General features: G+C 42.2%; 1 long non-coding RNA gene across 4 annotated transcripts; it reads left to right on the forward strand.

Moving 5' to 3' along the window:
• The first annotated feature begins 530 nt into the window (after nucleotides 1–530).
• LOC138770880 (uncharacterized) lies at nucleotides 531–16,453 on the forward strand. Of its 4 annotated transcripts, XR_011359599.1 has the most exons (6): nucleotides 531–725; nucleotides 813–898; nucleotides 1,085–1,202; nucleotides 2,390–2,545; nucleotides 14,770–14,831; nucleotides 16,357–16,453. It is a non-coding gene; the product is annotated as an uncharacterized lncRNA (long non-coding RNA). The 4 variants fall into 4 exon arrangements; XR_011359640.1 differs by having other exon boundaries at nucleotides 531–898; nucleotides 14,770–14,853; XR_011359548.1 differs by having other exon boundaries at nucleotides 531–898.
• Nucleotides 16,454–16,785: the final 332 nt, after the last annotated feature.

A 16,785-nucleotide genomic window follows, 5' to 3' on the forward strand; every position in this document is an offset into this window, starting at 1 on the left:
TAGACATGTTGTTCCAGGAGTTTTGAGGCAAAAGGGAGAAGCGAGATGGGGCGGTAGCTGGATAAGGAGGTAGGGTCAAGGGATGGCTTTTTAAGGATGGGTGTTATGGTTGCATGTTTGTATGGAGATGGAAAGATGCCAGAAGTTAGCGATAGATTGAAGAGATGGGTTAGTGCTGGGACAAGTGCTGAGGAGAGGTTGGGTATAAGGTGGGATGGGATTGGGTCAAGTGCGCAGGTGGTGAGATGTGATGTGGAGAGTAGTTTGTAGAGATGTTCTTCTGTGATGGTGGAGAGGTGAGTTAGTGGGGACCCCTTTAAATGTTTGCTTGCCATTAGCCCAGAAATCACTATACTTTTAGTAGTGGCACAAGAAACATTGGGGGAGATTTGTCAAACATGGTGTAAATTGAAACTGGCTCAGTTGCCCCTAGCAACCAATCAGATTCCACTTTTCATTCCTCACAGACTCTTTGGAAAATGAAAGGGGGAATCTGATTGGTTGCTAGGGGCAACTGAGCCAGTTTCACTTTACACCATGTTTGATAAATCTCCCCCTGTATCTTTACCCCATTCACTCCCTTGCACTGTCGCTTCATATAGTACAGCGACGCAAAGATGAACATTAAAGAGACAGTCAATCAGTGGCGGTGATGGGAGTTCAACCCCCACCAGTCTAACATTGAGGGCCTACCAATATTTGCACACAGGATGACCCCTTTAAATGTCAGTTGTAGCAATAATTATATTTACGTAATATATTATATTGCCAGTGATAGCAGTAATTATAATTATCTGTATATTTCCAAGTAGACCTGGTGAACTATAGGATTGATAAACAGCTCATTTACTATACAAAGAAAAAAAATCCCGACAAGGTCTCAGCAATCCCTGGGATGGTAAGTTACACTTGGTACAATGTGTTGTTTCTTAGCTGCACACATAAATTATACCGGTATCTCTATTTTTATTTTTTTGATGGATTAGCCTAATAAATCAACGGTTATTTTAAGTTGCTATTTTAGCTTCTAAATAATGAGATTGAAATCCCAGAAGCCCCATAATTTTTGCATAAATTCTGCCAGGTTTCTGTAATTCAAAGACAAACAAGTGCGCACATGCAGATCTTGGACAGCTCCGTCCCCGACTCGCTGCTACTTCTGCATTATCAACTGTCACCAAATGTCTGTCTCCATTTCCTCGGTAAGTCATCGTTTCATCTTATTCTTGTCACCTGATTTCACAGCATGTTGATTTACACGTTCAGTCCCAAATTACTCAGATATCGTATTACACCTGAGACGCCTTTCATTTCACTGTTACGTGACGCTGACACTTCACTTGTTATGCAAGCTAGGATCAGATTATATACTAATGTGAAGCAGTCAGGAAATAGAAGATCAGTCAAAGTTACACTTAAAGGGGTTGTCCGATTGAAAAAAAGAAAAGGAACAGCAATGCTCTAAAATAACAGAAAGTCCCAGTATTCAACTCTTAAAAGGGTTTATTCAGGCTTAGAAAAACATGGCCGCTTTCTTCCAGAAACAGCACATGTCCTGTCCTCAGTTTGGGTGTGGTTTTGCAGCTCTGTACCATTGAAGTGATTGGAGCTGGACAGGAGTGGTGCTGTTTTTGAAAAAAAGTAGCTGTGTGTTACCCATGCGGAGGCCAATATAAAGATCCATGGCGTCTTCTCCAATTTCACAGGGGGGTATACAGAGGTGTTTTTTTTTAATCACACTGACAAAAAGAATAATGGCTTGCTCTGCCAATAATGTTGTACATATTACATAAAACATACAATGGCACATAGAGACCCTACACGCACGCGGCCTTAAGTTGGTCATACATATAAGTTTGTGTTTAGCCATCTTTCCGACTCCTACATAAACGTGCACGCTTGGCTTGGCCGAGCATGAACCTGTTGTCAATGGGAAGAGGGGGAAGGTCCCTAGTTGAAATCCACCATGCCCGATGCCTTCCTCCCATGACATCTGCCTTTGGGGAGATTAAAGGGGTCATCCAGCGCTCAAAAACATGGCCACTTTTTCTCCTCTCGTCTCCACATTGGGTGGGGTTTGGAACTCAGTTCCATTGAAGTAAATGGAGCTTTATTGCAAACCACACCTGAACTAGAGACAAGAAAGGGGGAAAATATGCCATGTTTTTGTAGCGCTGGATAACGCCTTTAGGAGGCCACTATATTCAATTGATGGTTAGCTTGCACCATCTAAAACAGTGGGATCGGTGAACACCTATCTAATGTGTATTGAAACCTTTCACAATGAATGTCCTATGTATTCTATCAATAACATGTTATAGAGCAGGAAAAGATGAATAGCTTAATATATATCTTTGTAACTTATCGATTGAAATCCCTGTTCTTTCAGTTCCTTGGATTGCAGTGGATAGGACCACCCACTGGACTCCTAAACATTGACAGATCAGATATCAATAAAGAAGAACAAGTTATACTGAATCTTTACCCATGAAAATATTTATCTGCTGAGCTCCTCCTGCTCTATATTGTGGTGCTGATAGATTAGGTAAGGCTTTCATGATGACTGTTTTCCTTTAAGGCTGCAGCTCCAAAAGTACAGTAGCAATACTGGATATTAAAATACGACATGGAGAGAAAGGAGCTGCTACACCTGTTAGTGTAGACCCTTAGAAGGCCCAATAATCAGGCAGTAAGGGCTGCATGGACATCGTTAGCGATGTCCAGGCAGCCCTTGCCCAAACACCCAATACCTTACCTCTCCTCGCTCCCGGTCTTCTTTCTTGTGCTCCGCAGCTTTCCAGTTCCAGTGGCAGCAGCGTCTGAGCGGCTTGTGATTGGCTGAGGCTGACAGGCTACTCAAATGCTGCTGCTCCCGGGACCGGGAAACTGCGGAGCACAAAAGAGAAGACCAGGAGCGAGGAGAGGTAAGGTATCAAGTGTTTGAACAATTGTCAACCCGCTATTGCACGTAGCGATGTGCGGTCGCACATCGGCCACCTATTGCTCCGTGTAATAGAGCCATAAAGAACCAATTTTCCTATAGTGGTTGCCTGTAACAGGCTATCAGAGGTTCAACCTGAAGCCCCTGGGCCAAAATAAAAAAAATTGTAACAAGGTCCATGTTCCATTTACAATATGGGGCCTATGGTCTCGTGTGTTACCAGGAGCAGAAGCAACTACTACCTTTGCACACCCAGAGCTACGTCCCCATATATGCCATGGAGATGTCTTATGGCCTCTTTAAAATTCTCCTTACATCAGTATTTGGATTTGCTGAAATCCCGGATGCACAAGCAGCAAACACTAAATTTATCACTCACTCTATATCCTGCTTATGTATATGAAACATAGAGCGGCTTTAAAAATCCCTATGATAAATTCTTGACTGTAAAATGCTAAGTGACATTTCATATTATTCTACAGTAGCACATTTATCTGCCTTTAAAATAAATGTCAATATCTAGACAGGTGAGTATTGATGTCTGGTAGAGGCAGGAAACATTAGGCTCTCGCTAGACAAACAATTCTTTGGGAATATCAAAGTCAGGTGCCTTAGACATTACACACCAAGGTTATAGAGATAATGAAACGTCACCGAGATTCTGCGAAGAGTGATAGGGCGGTCTGCAGCTGGGGACATGGATCCATTCCCAATGTGCTGAGCTTGGAGGATCACAGGGTTATAATTCTTCTGAAATTAACCTGTCCCCAGCAAGAGAGAGAACGCAGGGCCCAGCACAGCATTAACACAAATAGATATCACCACAGCCCAGAAAGACTTATCAGTAAATTGGAAATCAAATTGCCAGATAAGTTTTCACATGGCAACCCACTAAGATCTAACGTGGGAGATATTTCACCAAGTAATGGGATTGTAATTAAAAAGTTGTAAAAGGGTCATCACAATTAGAATTAATTCCGAGGTACGTCCCAAATAAACAGATAGGAAGGTTATCACTTTATTCTTTGTGGCCACTAATTTGCAAGGGTGGTAAACGCTTAAAAGGAACCTGTCATCATTGTTCACGTTGCCTGGACTATGAGTCATTGGTGCAGTCACCGGTGGCTTCTGTCTGCCACACCAGTCTTGATATAGACAGAAGGCGCTGGGGACCACCCTGAAAACTTGTGGTTCAGCCAGCATGAAAGTAAAAAAGTTCACTTTTGCCCCCCCCCCCCATAATGACCCGTGAAGAAGCAGGGTGTGAAACCATATTGTACAATCCTACTTGAAATGCTTTTGGGGAGTGTAGCCTCCCAGAGTGGAGGTAGAATGGAGATAGACACAACCTTGGTGGGGGACTCTCCACCAGTCACAGAGGCTGGTTTTGTGGAAGACAATTATAAGAGTCCAGGGCCCTTTTACACGGGCGATTATCAACAACGACCATTGCTAGAAACGCTCATTCGGATGAAATTTGGCCAGTGTAAAAGTGTCAGTGTACAGCCAAGGAGCAGGAATATCCTGTGTAAACAAGAGACATTTGGGCGTGAAAATGTATTTAAATGGCCGCATAAATGATAGCGGGATCGTTCGTGTGGCCTGGCCACTCAATTACATGTTCTGTGTAAAGGCATGGCTTTTTAGGGAAGTGTTAGGGAAGATGAAAGAAATAATGCGCACTTACCTTCCTGGCTCCAGGGCTGATGCCCATATACCGCAATCCCTGTTTGCTTCTTGGTTAGAGAGAGGACCTGGGACATGATGTGGCAGGCTTACTCAGCCAGTCAGCGTCCAAGGCAGGCTTACTCAGCCAGTCAGCGTCCAAGGCAGGCTTACTCAGCCAGTCAAAGTCCAAAGCGGGACCCTGCTACGGCCTTTGACTGGCTGAATGGGCCTGGAATACATGTCCAGGTCCTCTCTCTAACTAAGAAGCGGACGGGGACCAGTGGGACCAGATCCACGGTATACGGGTATCAGCACTGGAGACGGGGAGGTAAGTGCACATTATTTCTTTCATCTTTCCTGGCACTTTGGCCAAAAAGTCCCCTGTCCTGAATTCTTTAAAATAGCTGTGGATAGCTAGCTCTTCTGATTCCTCCATACATATGAACTTTCAGGAAGATTGGTTTTTATTGGCAGTAGCTTATCTTTGTGACAAAAAGCTTGGGCAATTACAATCCAACATGCCCAATCCTTCTCTCCCTCAGTATCAGGAGAGAGTCAAAAGGCCCCTCCTACACATCATATGGTCGACCAATCCTATCAAAATCAATGGATTCAACCAAATCTTGTCTAATGTCTATAGCCAGCGTGAAACGAAAATTAAATCTGAATATATTAAATATAATTCCAACCTCTTCGACATTCGAATGTTCTTCTTACAGAATGCATACAAGCATTTTCCTATGACCAAAAACATTTCCCATGGAAGTTCTATTAATCAAAGCAAAGGTCACTGTGATCCAACACTCATGTAGTCCACACTTTGGAAATTTGTGGTTGAATGTAATTTGTTACCAGTTCAACGACTGCAATAACTTACTGAGAAAAAATGCTAAGTATCTCTGCCATACACCACTAATGCCACAAATGCTTGTCATCGCTTGTATGGTCCGAATTATTTGTGGCCAGCTAAACATGACACTGGCGAAATGTAATCTATCCGACATCCTCTCTGTGTTATTCTATGGATATGTTCTTTGGAAAGCAACATACGCAGACTGTCTCATGTGGTAGAACTATCCATGCTATGATGTACCACACAAGCACTGCTGAGATAGCAGATTTCGTTGGTTTAGTCCAGACCGACAATACATCCAAACTGACCGTAGTAATATAAAAATTTCCCCAAAAATCTTTCTATTTGAGGGCAGGAAGTTCACGAACAAAATAGTCCATTGTTGGGTCATACCACAATCTGCCATGAAATGTCAAGTTCCTTTCAGGAAAGGAAAGTTCTCCATGCCTTATTGGTTAAGATAGTAGCAATGTTGGGTACGTTGAGTTAAACACACCAGAGGAAGAGAATTAACTAGAACTAAAGTCCCTATTACATGGGCTGATGTCGGCTGATCGTTGCCTTTTATTACATGAAGCGATTATAATCGGCCAAATACAACTGATTAACCCTTTGTGTATTAGGGTCTTAAGATCTGATCGTAAATCAAGCTGGATACTTAAGATGGTCATGCACCAGTAACTATCAACCAACCTCTTCTAACCCTTCCTATATACATGAACGTTCGGTCCAGCTAAACATAGGGAGGGTAGGGGTAAGCCACAGCCAACCAGCTCTGGTGGCAGCTTATTTCTCCTAGAACAACGGGGTCGGGCCAACAAACTTTTGTTTTGCCAACACCATCAGTAGAGGAGACTGTTATACAACTTAAGGTGTCTATATAACTATATATGGCTGAATGCTCTTGGGTTCCCTATGGGGAGAGTAAGGGCCCTATTACATGGAATGATTATCGAGCAGAAAATGGTTATATCGTTCGAATTAAAAAGATAATCGTCCTATGTAATTGCAGGCAACAATTGAAAAATCGTTCATGTGTTGTTGATCGTTGATTCAGATCTGACCCTAAAATCATTGTTAATCATTTGCTAATTGTTTACTGTAATTCCGTATTTGTTCACTAATAATTCAGTGTAATTCCAAATTGTTCCTTCTTTTGCTGGGATCGGATGAAGTAAACAATCGTAACTAATGACTATCGTTCTGTGTAATATGATGAACGATTTCAGGTTAACGATAAACAATCTTGTTTGCTATTGTTTTGCTCTGGCACTGGCTTATCCCTCTGAGAACAAAAGGGTTGGTCAGTAAAAATCCATCAAGTCCAACGCTTGTCCTACCCTAAAGACTGTTTTAGACAGTCGACCGACTTTAGTCTAAAGTGCATGGGGACCTGTCTCTATTGCATGTATGTATATACCCTTGCTAAAGGATACTTGGATGGTCATCTCCACATTTATACAAGCACTAGTCCTGTTACACATCTGCTGCCAATGAGTATACAGGTAACGCTAGACTGTCAGTTCTATAATGATGATTGCTGTCCTCGCTGAAAGCTACATATGACTGATTACATGTCCCGAGTGGCAGCTGAATGCGTTCTCATGAATTTCTATTCCCTTGCTGTCCAGAATATCCCCATTGTCAGTCTGGAGAATGACATCTCCTCAGGTGGCTGCCATATGTACTATATACAATCCTACACATGTCTTCAAAGTCCCGCTTGACTCCATCGGCATAAAGGACATGGATAAGATAAACCACACCAGTCATTTTTTTTAACAAACCAGAGCTAAACTACAGCTGCTATAAAAGAGCAGTATGTCCCCTAAAAATGTAGGAAAAAAAAAATTTCTTTGAGGAAAACAACATAAATCAGATGGAGCCAGGGAGCAAACTCCATTGAAATGATGGATTAGCACTTTATTCATTATCACACACCTGTTGCTGATACTTTAATTCCCCAACTACCTCATCCCTTAAGGTGCCTATCCACATTACACTAAAGTTGATGAAAATGGACGTTTTCAACCGGAAAGAATGGTTGCCAGGTGAAATTCAACAACGAATGTTTTAGTCTCTGATATGAGACCCTTATTGTCTGAAGAGATGTCAGATTTAATTGAAGTTTTTGTCTGATTAAAAGATGGTTCGTTGGTGTTCTTGGTCGCGTACTGTATGGTCAGTCTGAATGACTGATGGTCAAAAAGGACTAAAAAGTGTATGATCACATCAGTGAAATGATTAAGTGATCATTCTACTGTATATATGGCCACCTTCCACTGTTGCACAACCTAATTTGTTGGACATAACGTCACAAAATGTAAACACTAAAGCTTGCCATACTGTGGACTGAATGAGCTGTGAGGGTCGAATACAGTAAGGTCGACTTATGACAATATAAGGGGCCTCCCGACTCTCAACTTGGTGGAAAGAAGGGTTAAGCCCCGTCTCAAGGTCCCAACTCGATACCGGTGGAGAGGAGGGTCAGGCATTATGGATTTTCACTGCCTGAAAATACACCTAAAGGAATTTTGCATGAGCTGTTTATCAGCAAGGAGCTCTCTTTCCGCTAAAAATTAGATCATGTAAAAGTGTCAGTGCGGAGTGGGAAAATAACCGCTTGACGGCTGATAGCATCTTTTGTGCAGTTTTAAAATTTATCGCTTTATCATTGTGTAGTAAATTTAAATGGCCACACAAACAATACATTGATCATCTGTTTGGCCCAGTTGTGCGATTAAACATACCTTCTAAAAAGCACTGCAGATGAACACCAGCGTTTGTTTGTGTCCTGGCATGTCCCAGTCATATCAGGCCATGTAAAGAGACCCTAAAGGGTGTATTACATGGCCCCTGTAATAAAGGGATCTGCTAGAGCCTATTAGATGGTTTGATCATTGTGCAGAAAAGGCTGCACGGACGTAGTTAGTATAAAATAATAAAGATGTACTTACCTGTCCACGCTTCCTCTGTGTCCTCTAGCCTTGTTTGTTGGATTCCTCGCTCACCGCAGCCGCCCATACCAATCGCCTAGTCGGGACAGTGCCGTGGCAAGTGATTGGCTGAGCAGGCTGTCACTGCAGAGACAGGCTTGGAAGTGCCAGTAGTGGCTGCGGTGAGTGGGGAATCCCACAGACAAGACTAGGGGGAGCGTGGACAGGTAAGCACATTATTTTTTATATCCAATCAGCCATTGTCCAAGCATCAGCAATTATACAGAGCAATGTGCTGCTGGTGGGCGCTGATTTTTTTTAACACGTTGAAAGACAATGATCAGCCGATGATCGGCTCCTTGGCTGATCGTTGTCTTTATTACACGGGGCGACATCTGCTTCATTCTGCCTGATGATAGCTAGATATTTGCCTCATGTAATAGGGCCCTAAGGTCTAGTAGCTGCGTGACTACTGTACCTTCTGTACTTAAACTTTATTCCAAAGGCTGTAGTTGGTCAATAGGGAGGAGAAACTTCACAGTAACTTTATTGACGTTAGTAGAAAAGGTTGTAAGGACTTTATTGTCCACTCTGACAGGTTGTAAAGAGGTTATCTCTATTATCTCAGCTCCAAGGGAAAATTAGATCTTGTCTGGTTGCAAATTACATGTCTACTATTATACAAGTTGTAAACAAATACAAATTTTTTTAAAGGTACCATGAAAAACTGGTATTCTGTATAGAAACATATAAGACAACGGAGAAGCTTATCAAACACTTGCACCAGTTTTTTGATACATTATGGCGTGCTTATATTTCAGTAAAATTTGAGTGGTGCGGTTTTCAACATTTTAACTAGGGCCACAGAAGGGGCCTAACTACTATATGGGGGCCCAGTGGGGTCTTAATACTATATGAGGGCAGAGAGGCTTAATACTATATGTGCCGGAGCAAAAAACCTTAAAAGGAAAAGTCTGGTGATATCCAGAGCTTGGCGGGGGTCCCGCGGCCGCTCCCGCCACTCACATCAGACATGGGGAGAAGTAAATTCCTACTAGTAACCAATATCCCCCCTCCTACTGCAGGCTGCTGGCATTCAGAAATCACTGGACTTCTCCTTTAAATGCTTTGCTGGCAGATTCTGCAGAGAAGAGTCATGGACTGGCCAGATCCCATCAGAGAAGACGTCATCTGCAAGTCACTTGATATAAGTCACTGTCCTGATTTGTATGGTCGGCAGAGAGTGCTGGTATCTACCAATATATGGTCACTGTATAGGGGGTTATTGTCTATGCATAGTACAGAACTTCAACCAGTCTCTCCTAATGTCATTCGAATGTGGCTATTCTTAAAGTTAAAAGTTTATCTATATCTAGAGTATGTCAATGCCATTTCTGAATTAATATGGCCTGAAATAATTATTTTAAGGAATACAAAATTGACACATTTGGTAATGACAGATGACCTATGGCTGTTATTGTCTGGAAGGAAGTCATCTGTGTTTAAAATATTCACCTGATAGAGGAAAATACTTTTTTTTGTTCAGGAAAGAACTTTTGGCCTCACTTGATCTTTTGGGAAAGAGTGCCTGTCCTTTGCCTGGAGATTATGTTTGGCTAGTTTAAGCAATTGTAATGGCCATTATGGACTAAAATGTGTATGGATGTGCATGCAACATGACCGTTCATCAGATGATCATTTTGGTCAATGTTTGTACAGCCATCAGTCTACTTCTGCCTATTAACAAAGGAGGAAATATCCATCACTGAGGGTTCTCACTTTAATAACTGTTGACCAACCGATTGTTCAGCTGGCAGCTATCTCTCCCAGCCCCCCCCCCCCATACATAAATGTTCAAAACATTAGAATGTTTAAGTCTACTCTATGGGGATGGGTAAGCCGCAGTCAGACAGCTCTGGCACCAACTTATTCCTCAGAGAGCAAAAGGGTCAGGCAGTGAAAATTCATCATGTCCAATATTATCTGTAAGATCGGTAAGAGTTGGGAGGCCCCCCCCCCCCCGTACACCTTATACTAAATAAAGTATAAGCGGGCCTTTACTTGATTCGGTATATGTTAAAATTGTACACTCGGACATGGAAAAGACAGCCTTCAAGTATCTGACGTGTTTTGGGCATGAGAACACTTAGCCATAGCATATTCATGACAAGTTTTACTCTATTTTTGACACAACCTAATTGGCCACTTCTCTATGGACTAGAACACGATATAGTTGATGACCGCTTTACGAGAAGTGGAAGCAGCCAGGACTACTTGGCCTACTTGAATGGAGTAATTTAGGACCCCAGAATAGAGTAATTGTTGACTTTTATAGACTATGTCATTATATAGCCAATGTCCTCCCTCTCAAGAGTGTGAAAAGCAGTGGGAACAGCCAGAACTCTCTGGCCTACTTCACCACCATTGTCCCTTGTTTACAGACTCAGCAGGCCGTAATTACACCCTCCCCAAATTATCTTGTTAAACACCGGGATTAAGGTGTCAGTCACTTCTTAGACATCTGATTATTCCACGTCTTCCTTTCGCAGTTTGTACATGGGATTAGGGTAAACCTGAGTGAGCGTGTGCTCCATTCTTAAGAGAAGGGAAGAGATGAAAGGCAAGGCTGAGGGAATGAACGCCATAAACCTGAGGGATTTATGCAACAGAAGAGAGAGACAGGAGCACAGACTTTTATGACAGTTAAAGATTCAGCCTTTTAATCTCTGATGAGAACTACAACAAAGACTATATTGTGCTACGTGTCTGTTCTTTCCTCCATTTATGAAGCCAAGGAAGTCTGAGGACTTAGGTGTGAGGCTATGAAGTGGTTTACAAACACCTTGTAACTTCACTTATTTTCTGTCTCGCTGGCCGAACTATTCCCAAAATGGAAACAATGTTCCACGCCGAGAACCTTCTACCGAATTCTAATACTCGGTTTCTATGTTATTTTTTATAGTGTGATGTACATACCTCTATTAGGACTGTATTCGAGTTTTCCGTACAGAATGACAGTAAGCTCGTAATGTGGTTTTACTTCAACCAAGGAAGCTCGGCACCATGTGCAGCCAGAAGAATCGAGGCGGATGGGGAATGAGTGCTATGGAAACTCTCCTACTGGATAAAGCCATTCATTTCAATATGAAAGGGCGTGCTAAAGAAGTCTACTGTGAAAGGGGAATAAGAACCATTTTTGCTGTTCACTTGGAATGAGTTGATCTTGCTGATCGGAGCTTGTTTGCTTTCATAGACGGCTGCATATTGGACCATCAAAAAGAGACCCGTAGAGAGTCACAGGTTGGAGACTTGCAAGACTAAAGGCCCTATTACACGGAACAGTTTTCGATATCGGCCGTTACGGCCGATAATCGTTCTGTGTAATAGAAGGCAACAATCAGCCGACATGAACGTTGTCGGCTGATTGTTGCAGTCGCTTGTCTTTCAACATGTTGAAAGACAAATGACTCATATAGCGGCGATCTGCTGCCGTCCTTCTGTGGAATAGGAGCAGAGACTGCCCCTGTCCTCCATGGGCTGCCCGGACAATCTACTGATGGCCGAGACAGGTATATTAATAAGGCCAGTTCGTTCAAGCTCGTTCAACAGGTAATCCATCCATTCTGACTTACTTATAAATCATTGGCCACTGGCAAAGAGCCGGGAGGCTCCTATGACCAAAGTGTATGGGGGACCTTAGGTTTTGCAACACTGTCATGAGACAACAGCCGTCTTTGAAGATCAATGGCAGACAGTCACGTGGATTTATCACCATCTCAATAGACCTCAAGGACAATAGCACAGCAGAAATCTCACTCTGAAGTGTCCCGTGACTACTTAAACTTACATCTTGTGACCGACCGTAGTTAGATATCATGTGCCTAGCAGCTTAAAGCTCCTGGGCTCCAATACAGCCTCCGTAACAGGACCCCAACCTCCCATGTGCCATATATAATACTACTATCATCTTATGTGGCAGAGCCCCCCCTTAGGCATCATTACCCCTCTAACAGCACCTCTGTTTATTGCTTACAAGCCTTTTTATGATTTGGAATGGGAGATACAGCCATTGTATTTGTATTTGGAGATAATAGCATTTATGACTGATGTGATGACATTAGTCGGGCTTCTGGACCCCGTGACAAATGTAACATATTACACTTCAAAAAAGTCAATAAAATGAGTTTATTAAGCAGATGAGTAATGAATCACTATGTCAGTGTCTTTATATAAGGAATTCTTTGTCCCACTATGACATAGACTCCAGCAGCTGATTATGCGGGACACAATATATACTGATTGTTCTCCGGATGGTGTATCTAGTCCACGGTACTGGAAAGGGGGGGGGGGGCAGACAGTAATTTCCCATCATGGGTTATAAACATGCGATCCCGTTTCTGCTCGGGTTATGCAATCCTACACTGAACATGTCTGTGCTATTAATCAGCCACATATGTCACATTTCTGGATTTTTCCCTGCTGCTATTGAAATGGAAAATCAGGCAGCGACAGTATGAAATATAGGTGTCATCATGTCAGGGGGAAGGCCATTCATCATTATTGCTTTTAATCGAATAAAAAACAGAACCATAGCGCGGATTTCATTTTTCTAAAAATGCTTTGTTGCGAATGTTGTATTCAGAACAACTCTAAGCTTCTTGGCCTCAATGCAAAATCTATGATAGGGTCCCCCATTATTTATAACATTGCTATTATTTTATGCAGAGCCCCTGTTAATCCAATAGGTTCCATCAACATCACATCACATGGTATACAGTATATTAGCATATTGTAAAAATGTATGCTGACGTATACTGTAGCCTACTCACAGAACACCCATTGAGTTTAAGGGACTGAACGTAGTCTACTAGTGATGTTCTAGAGCGGGACCCAAAAGTGTGGTCTACCCCGCTTTTAAATTCTTAATTTAGTCAAGAGAGCGTGACCAAGATAGGTAATTTTAGATTCAGTGTAGAGAGAGGGGGCCTATGGTTGTCAAATAATAACATTATACTTGTACATCAAAGCAACATAAGCATACACTCACCTTAAAAACATCCCGAGCTTTGAAAACCCCTTTGGTTATAACATATATCCATCATCATAGGGGTTTTCAAGGCTTGGTATGTTTTTAAGGTGAGTGTACTTGTGTTGATTTGTTGTACCAATACAATGCTATTATATTTGTACATCATATATACACTCACCGGCCGCTTTATTAGGTACACCATGCTAGTAAAGGGTGGTCTTCTGCTGCTGTAGCCCATCTGCCTCAAAGTTCGACGTACTGTGCGTTCAGAGATGCTCTTCTGCCTACCTTGGTTGTAACGGTTGGCTATTTGAGTCACTGTTGCCTTTCTATCAGCTCGAACCAGTCTGCCCATTCTCCTCTGACCTCTGGCATCAACAAGGCATTTCCGCCCACAGAACTGCCGCTCACTGGATGTTTTTTCTTTTTCGGACCATTCTCTGTAAACCCTAGAGATGGTTGTGCGTGAAAATCCCAGTAGATCAGCAGTTTCTGAAATACTCAGACCAGCCCTTCTGGCACCAACAACCATGCCACGTTCAAAGGCACTCAAATCACCTTTCTTCCCCATACTGATGCTCGGTTTGAACTGCAGGAGATTGTCTTGACCATGTCTACATGCCTAAATGCATTGAGTTGCCGCCATGTGATTGGCTGATTAGAAATTAAGTGGTAACGTGCAGTTGGACAGGTGTACCTAATAAAGTGGTACCTAATGAGTGTATATACATATATACAAAACAAAGTTCCGCTGCACTCCTTCGGTGAAAAACAAAGTGTTTTATTCCATATCAAAAAAGTTATTTACATACTGCAATGTTTCTGTCTCATCCCGAGACCTTTTTCAAGCATAGTGTTAGTGAGTCTCACATCATATATTTATACACACGTGCTTACAATTCAATTAAGTGTTAATTAGCATAGTGAATTATTTTTTTTGCATAAATAAACAATAAAATTGCATAATAGGGTCCACATAGGGACAACAGTGATAATATGTGTCCATTCGCTGTGCATTACATACAAATTGATCCAATTTTCATACTGTGCAAAGTGACATCTTTAAAAGCAATTAAATCTTGAGCGGAGTCTACCACCATTCGCCACTGGTCCGCATAGGGGAGGGGATCGTACAACATTACTTAAAAAACGCGAATTATCGTGGATTTTCCGTCTTAACACACTTCAACCACATGGTCTGAACGTAGAGTTTAAAATCAGCACAAAAATGTACAGGTAACCCAATAAGGGTGTACTCCGGCAGGGACCCCGGTAGTTTCTTGTGTTGCAATCTGGTGTAAGATTGAGTTTTCACATTTTTTTCTTTTATCTTTTTCCTTAGATGTTACCACGGAGCGTGAGAAAACCACCATGAACCACTGCCAAGGAGGTACACAACAGCAAGTGAGATAAGACATCATGACCGGTGGGATATCTGCATTAGATCAGGGGAGGGATTAGCAGCTACTGAATATTGGGTTTGGGCAGGTTACCAGGAAGCCTCCTGTTTTACTTTGTGGAACAGTTGAGACACCCGAAGTTACACTTTCACTGATCCGCAGTGTTCACACTGAGGAATCGGTGTCAGGCCGGATAACCCACAGTATGAAGGATGGAGTTCCACGCAGTTTTCCCTAGAATCCCCATGATCACAGATACATCCTATTAGATATGAAAATAGACACCAGCTAAGGTTGTATAATACCTTGGATGTTACGGACAGTTCCCCATTACTCCGGTTTACATAATAGTAGAATGTCTTGCTCCCGTCAGACCACCCATGTTTACCGATGTTTCCGCCCACAACAATCGTGTGTAATGAGAGGACACACGCGCTGGCGCACTAACACTGAACTTTTTTTCATCTACATGGAGGAGGTCACACTGAGAATTCATGAATGGAAGCAGTAGCAAATGGTGGTAGACTCCGCTCAAGATTTAATTGCTTTTAAAGATGTCACTTTGCACAGTATGAAGATTGGATCAATTTGTATGTAATGCACAGCGACAGGACACATATTATCACTGTTGTCCCTATGTGGACCCTATTATGCAATTTTATTGTTTATTTATGCAAAAAAAATAATTCACTATGCTAATTAACACTTAATTGAATTGTAAGCACGTGTGTATAAATATATGATGTGAGACTCACTAACACTATGCTTGAAAAAGGTCTCGGGATGAGACAGAAACATTGCAGTATGTAAATAACTTTTTTGATATGGAATAAAACACTTTGGGAGGCATTTATTAAGTCCGGCGTTTTTTACGCCGGACGTAAAAATGCCCCCGCAGCTCCGGCGCTACGGAGATTTATGTAGAGGCGGACTGCCTCTACATAAATCCCGTGCGCGCCGTTGCGCACCGCCGAAAACCTACGCCAGCTGAGGACTGGAGTAGGTTTTCGGCGTACATTTTGGCGGAACGGATGATAAATGGCGCGGACTCTGAGTCCGCGCCCTCCGTTCCGCCCACTCTCCGCCCCTTTTCCGCCCCCTTTCCCCCCCCCCTGGCGTACTCGGCGGAAAGTGCCGATTTGCGAATATTTTATTCGCAAATCCGCCATTTTTGCTTAAAAAAAGACGCAAATCGGCACTTTCCGCCGAAAATCATCCATTCGCCGGATGATACATGTGGCCCTTTGTTTTTCACCGAAGGAGTGCAGCGGAACTCTATTTTGTATGTATTAGAGGACGTGGATCCAGTCCTCAGCTTCTGCACCCTGCTTTACCACTACAAGAGTGCACTCCATTACGGATTTTATATACATATATATACTGTATATATATATGATGTACAAATATATATGATGGCAAACATAAGCATTTAAATAAGAGTTTGTGTGTGTATATATATACACAAACTTTTTTTTTATTTTAATGCTTATGTGATTAGATAATTCTGATGATGTATTTCTCTTCTACAGTAGGAATGATGGTCTCCATGCAAGAATTGAGCTTGCCGGTATTATATGCTGCCATATTATAGGTAATCTTATAATTGGACTTTACATCATTCCAATGTCAACGTAATGCAATAAAATAATCGCATGGAAATCAAGTATCATTATTGTTGGACATGTCTGTAAATGTAGTTGAAAAATTACTACCACTATTGTATTCAATGGTCATTTTAGAGTCAGGGTCTAGTAAAAATTGATCTGGCTTAAGTGTGATCCATATGTGGCCAGATTAGAAAGCAGGGAGTGGCTTTTTTTCATGCAGTGGCTTTCAGCCATTTGTTACATATTAGAGATAAGTGTAACTGGTGCATGATCGAATCTGATCGTTCGGCATTTGAATAACGGTGGCTGAAGATTCCCCTAGGGAATTCTGGAAAACATGGATACAGCCAT

The sequence above is a fragment of the Dendropsophus ebraccatus genome, chromosome 1 (genome assembly GCF_027789765.1).
Source record: "Dendropsophus ebraccatus isolate aDenEbr1 chromosome 1, aDenEbr1.pat, whole genome shotgun sequence".
NCBI lineage: Eukaryota > Metazoa > Chordata > Amphibia > Anura > Hylidae > Dendropsophus > Dendropsophus ebraccatus.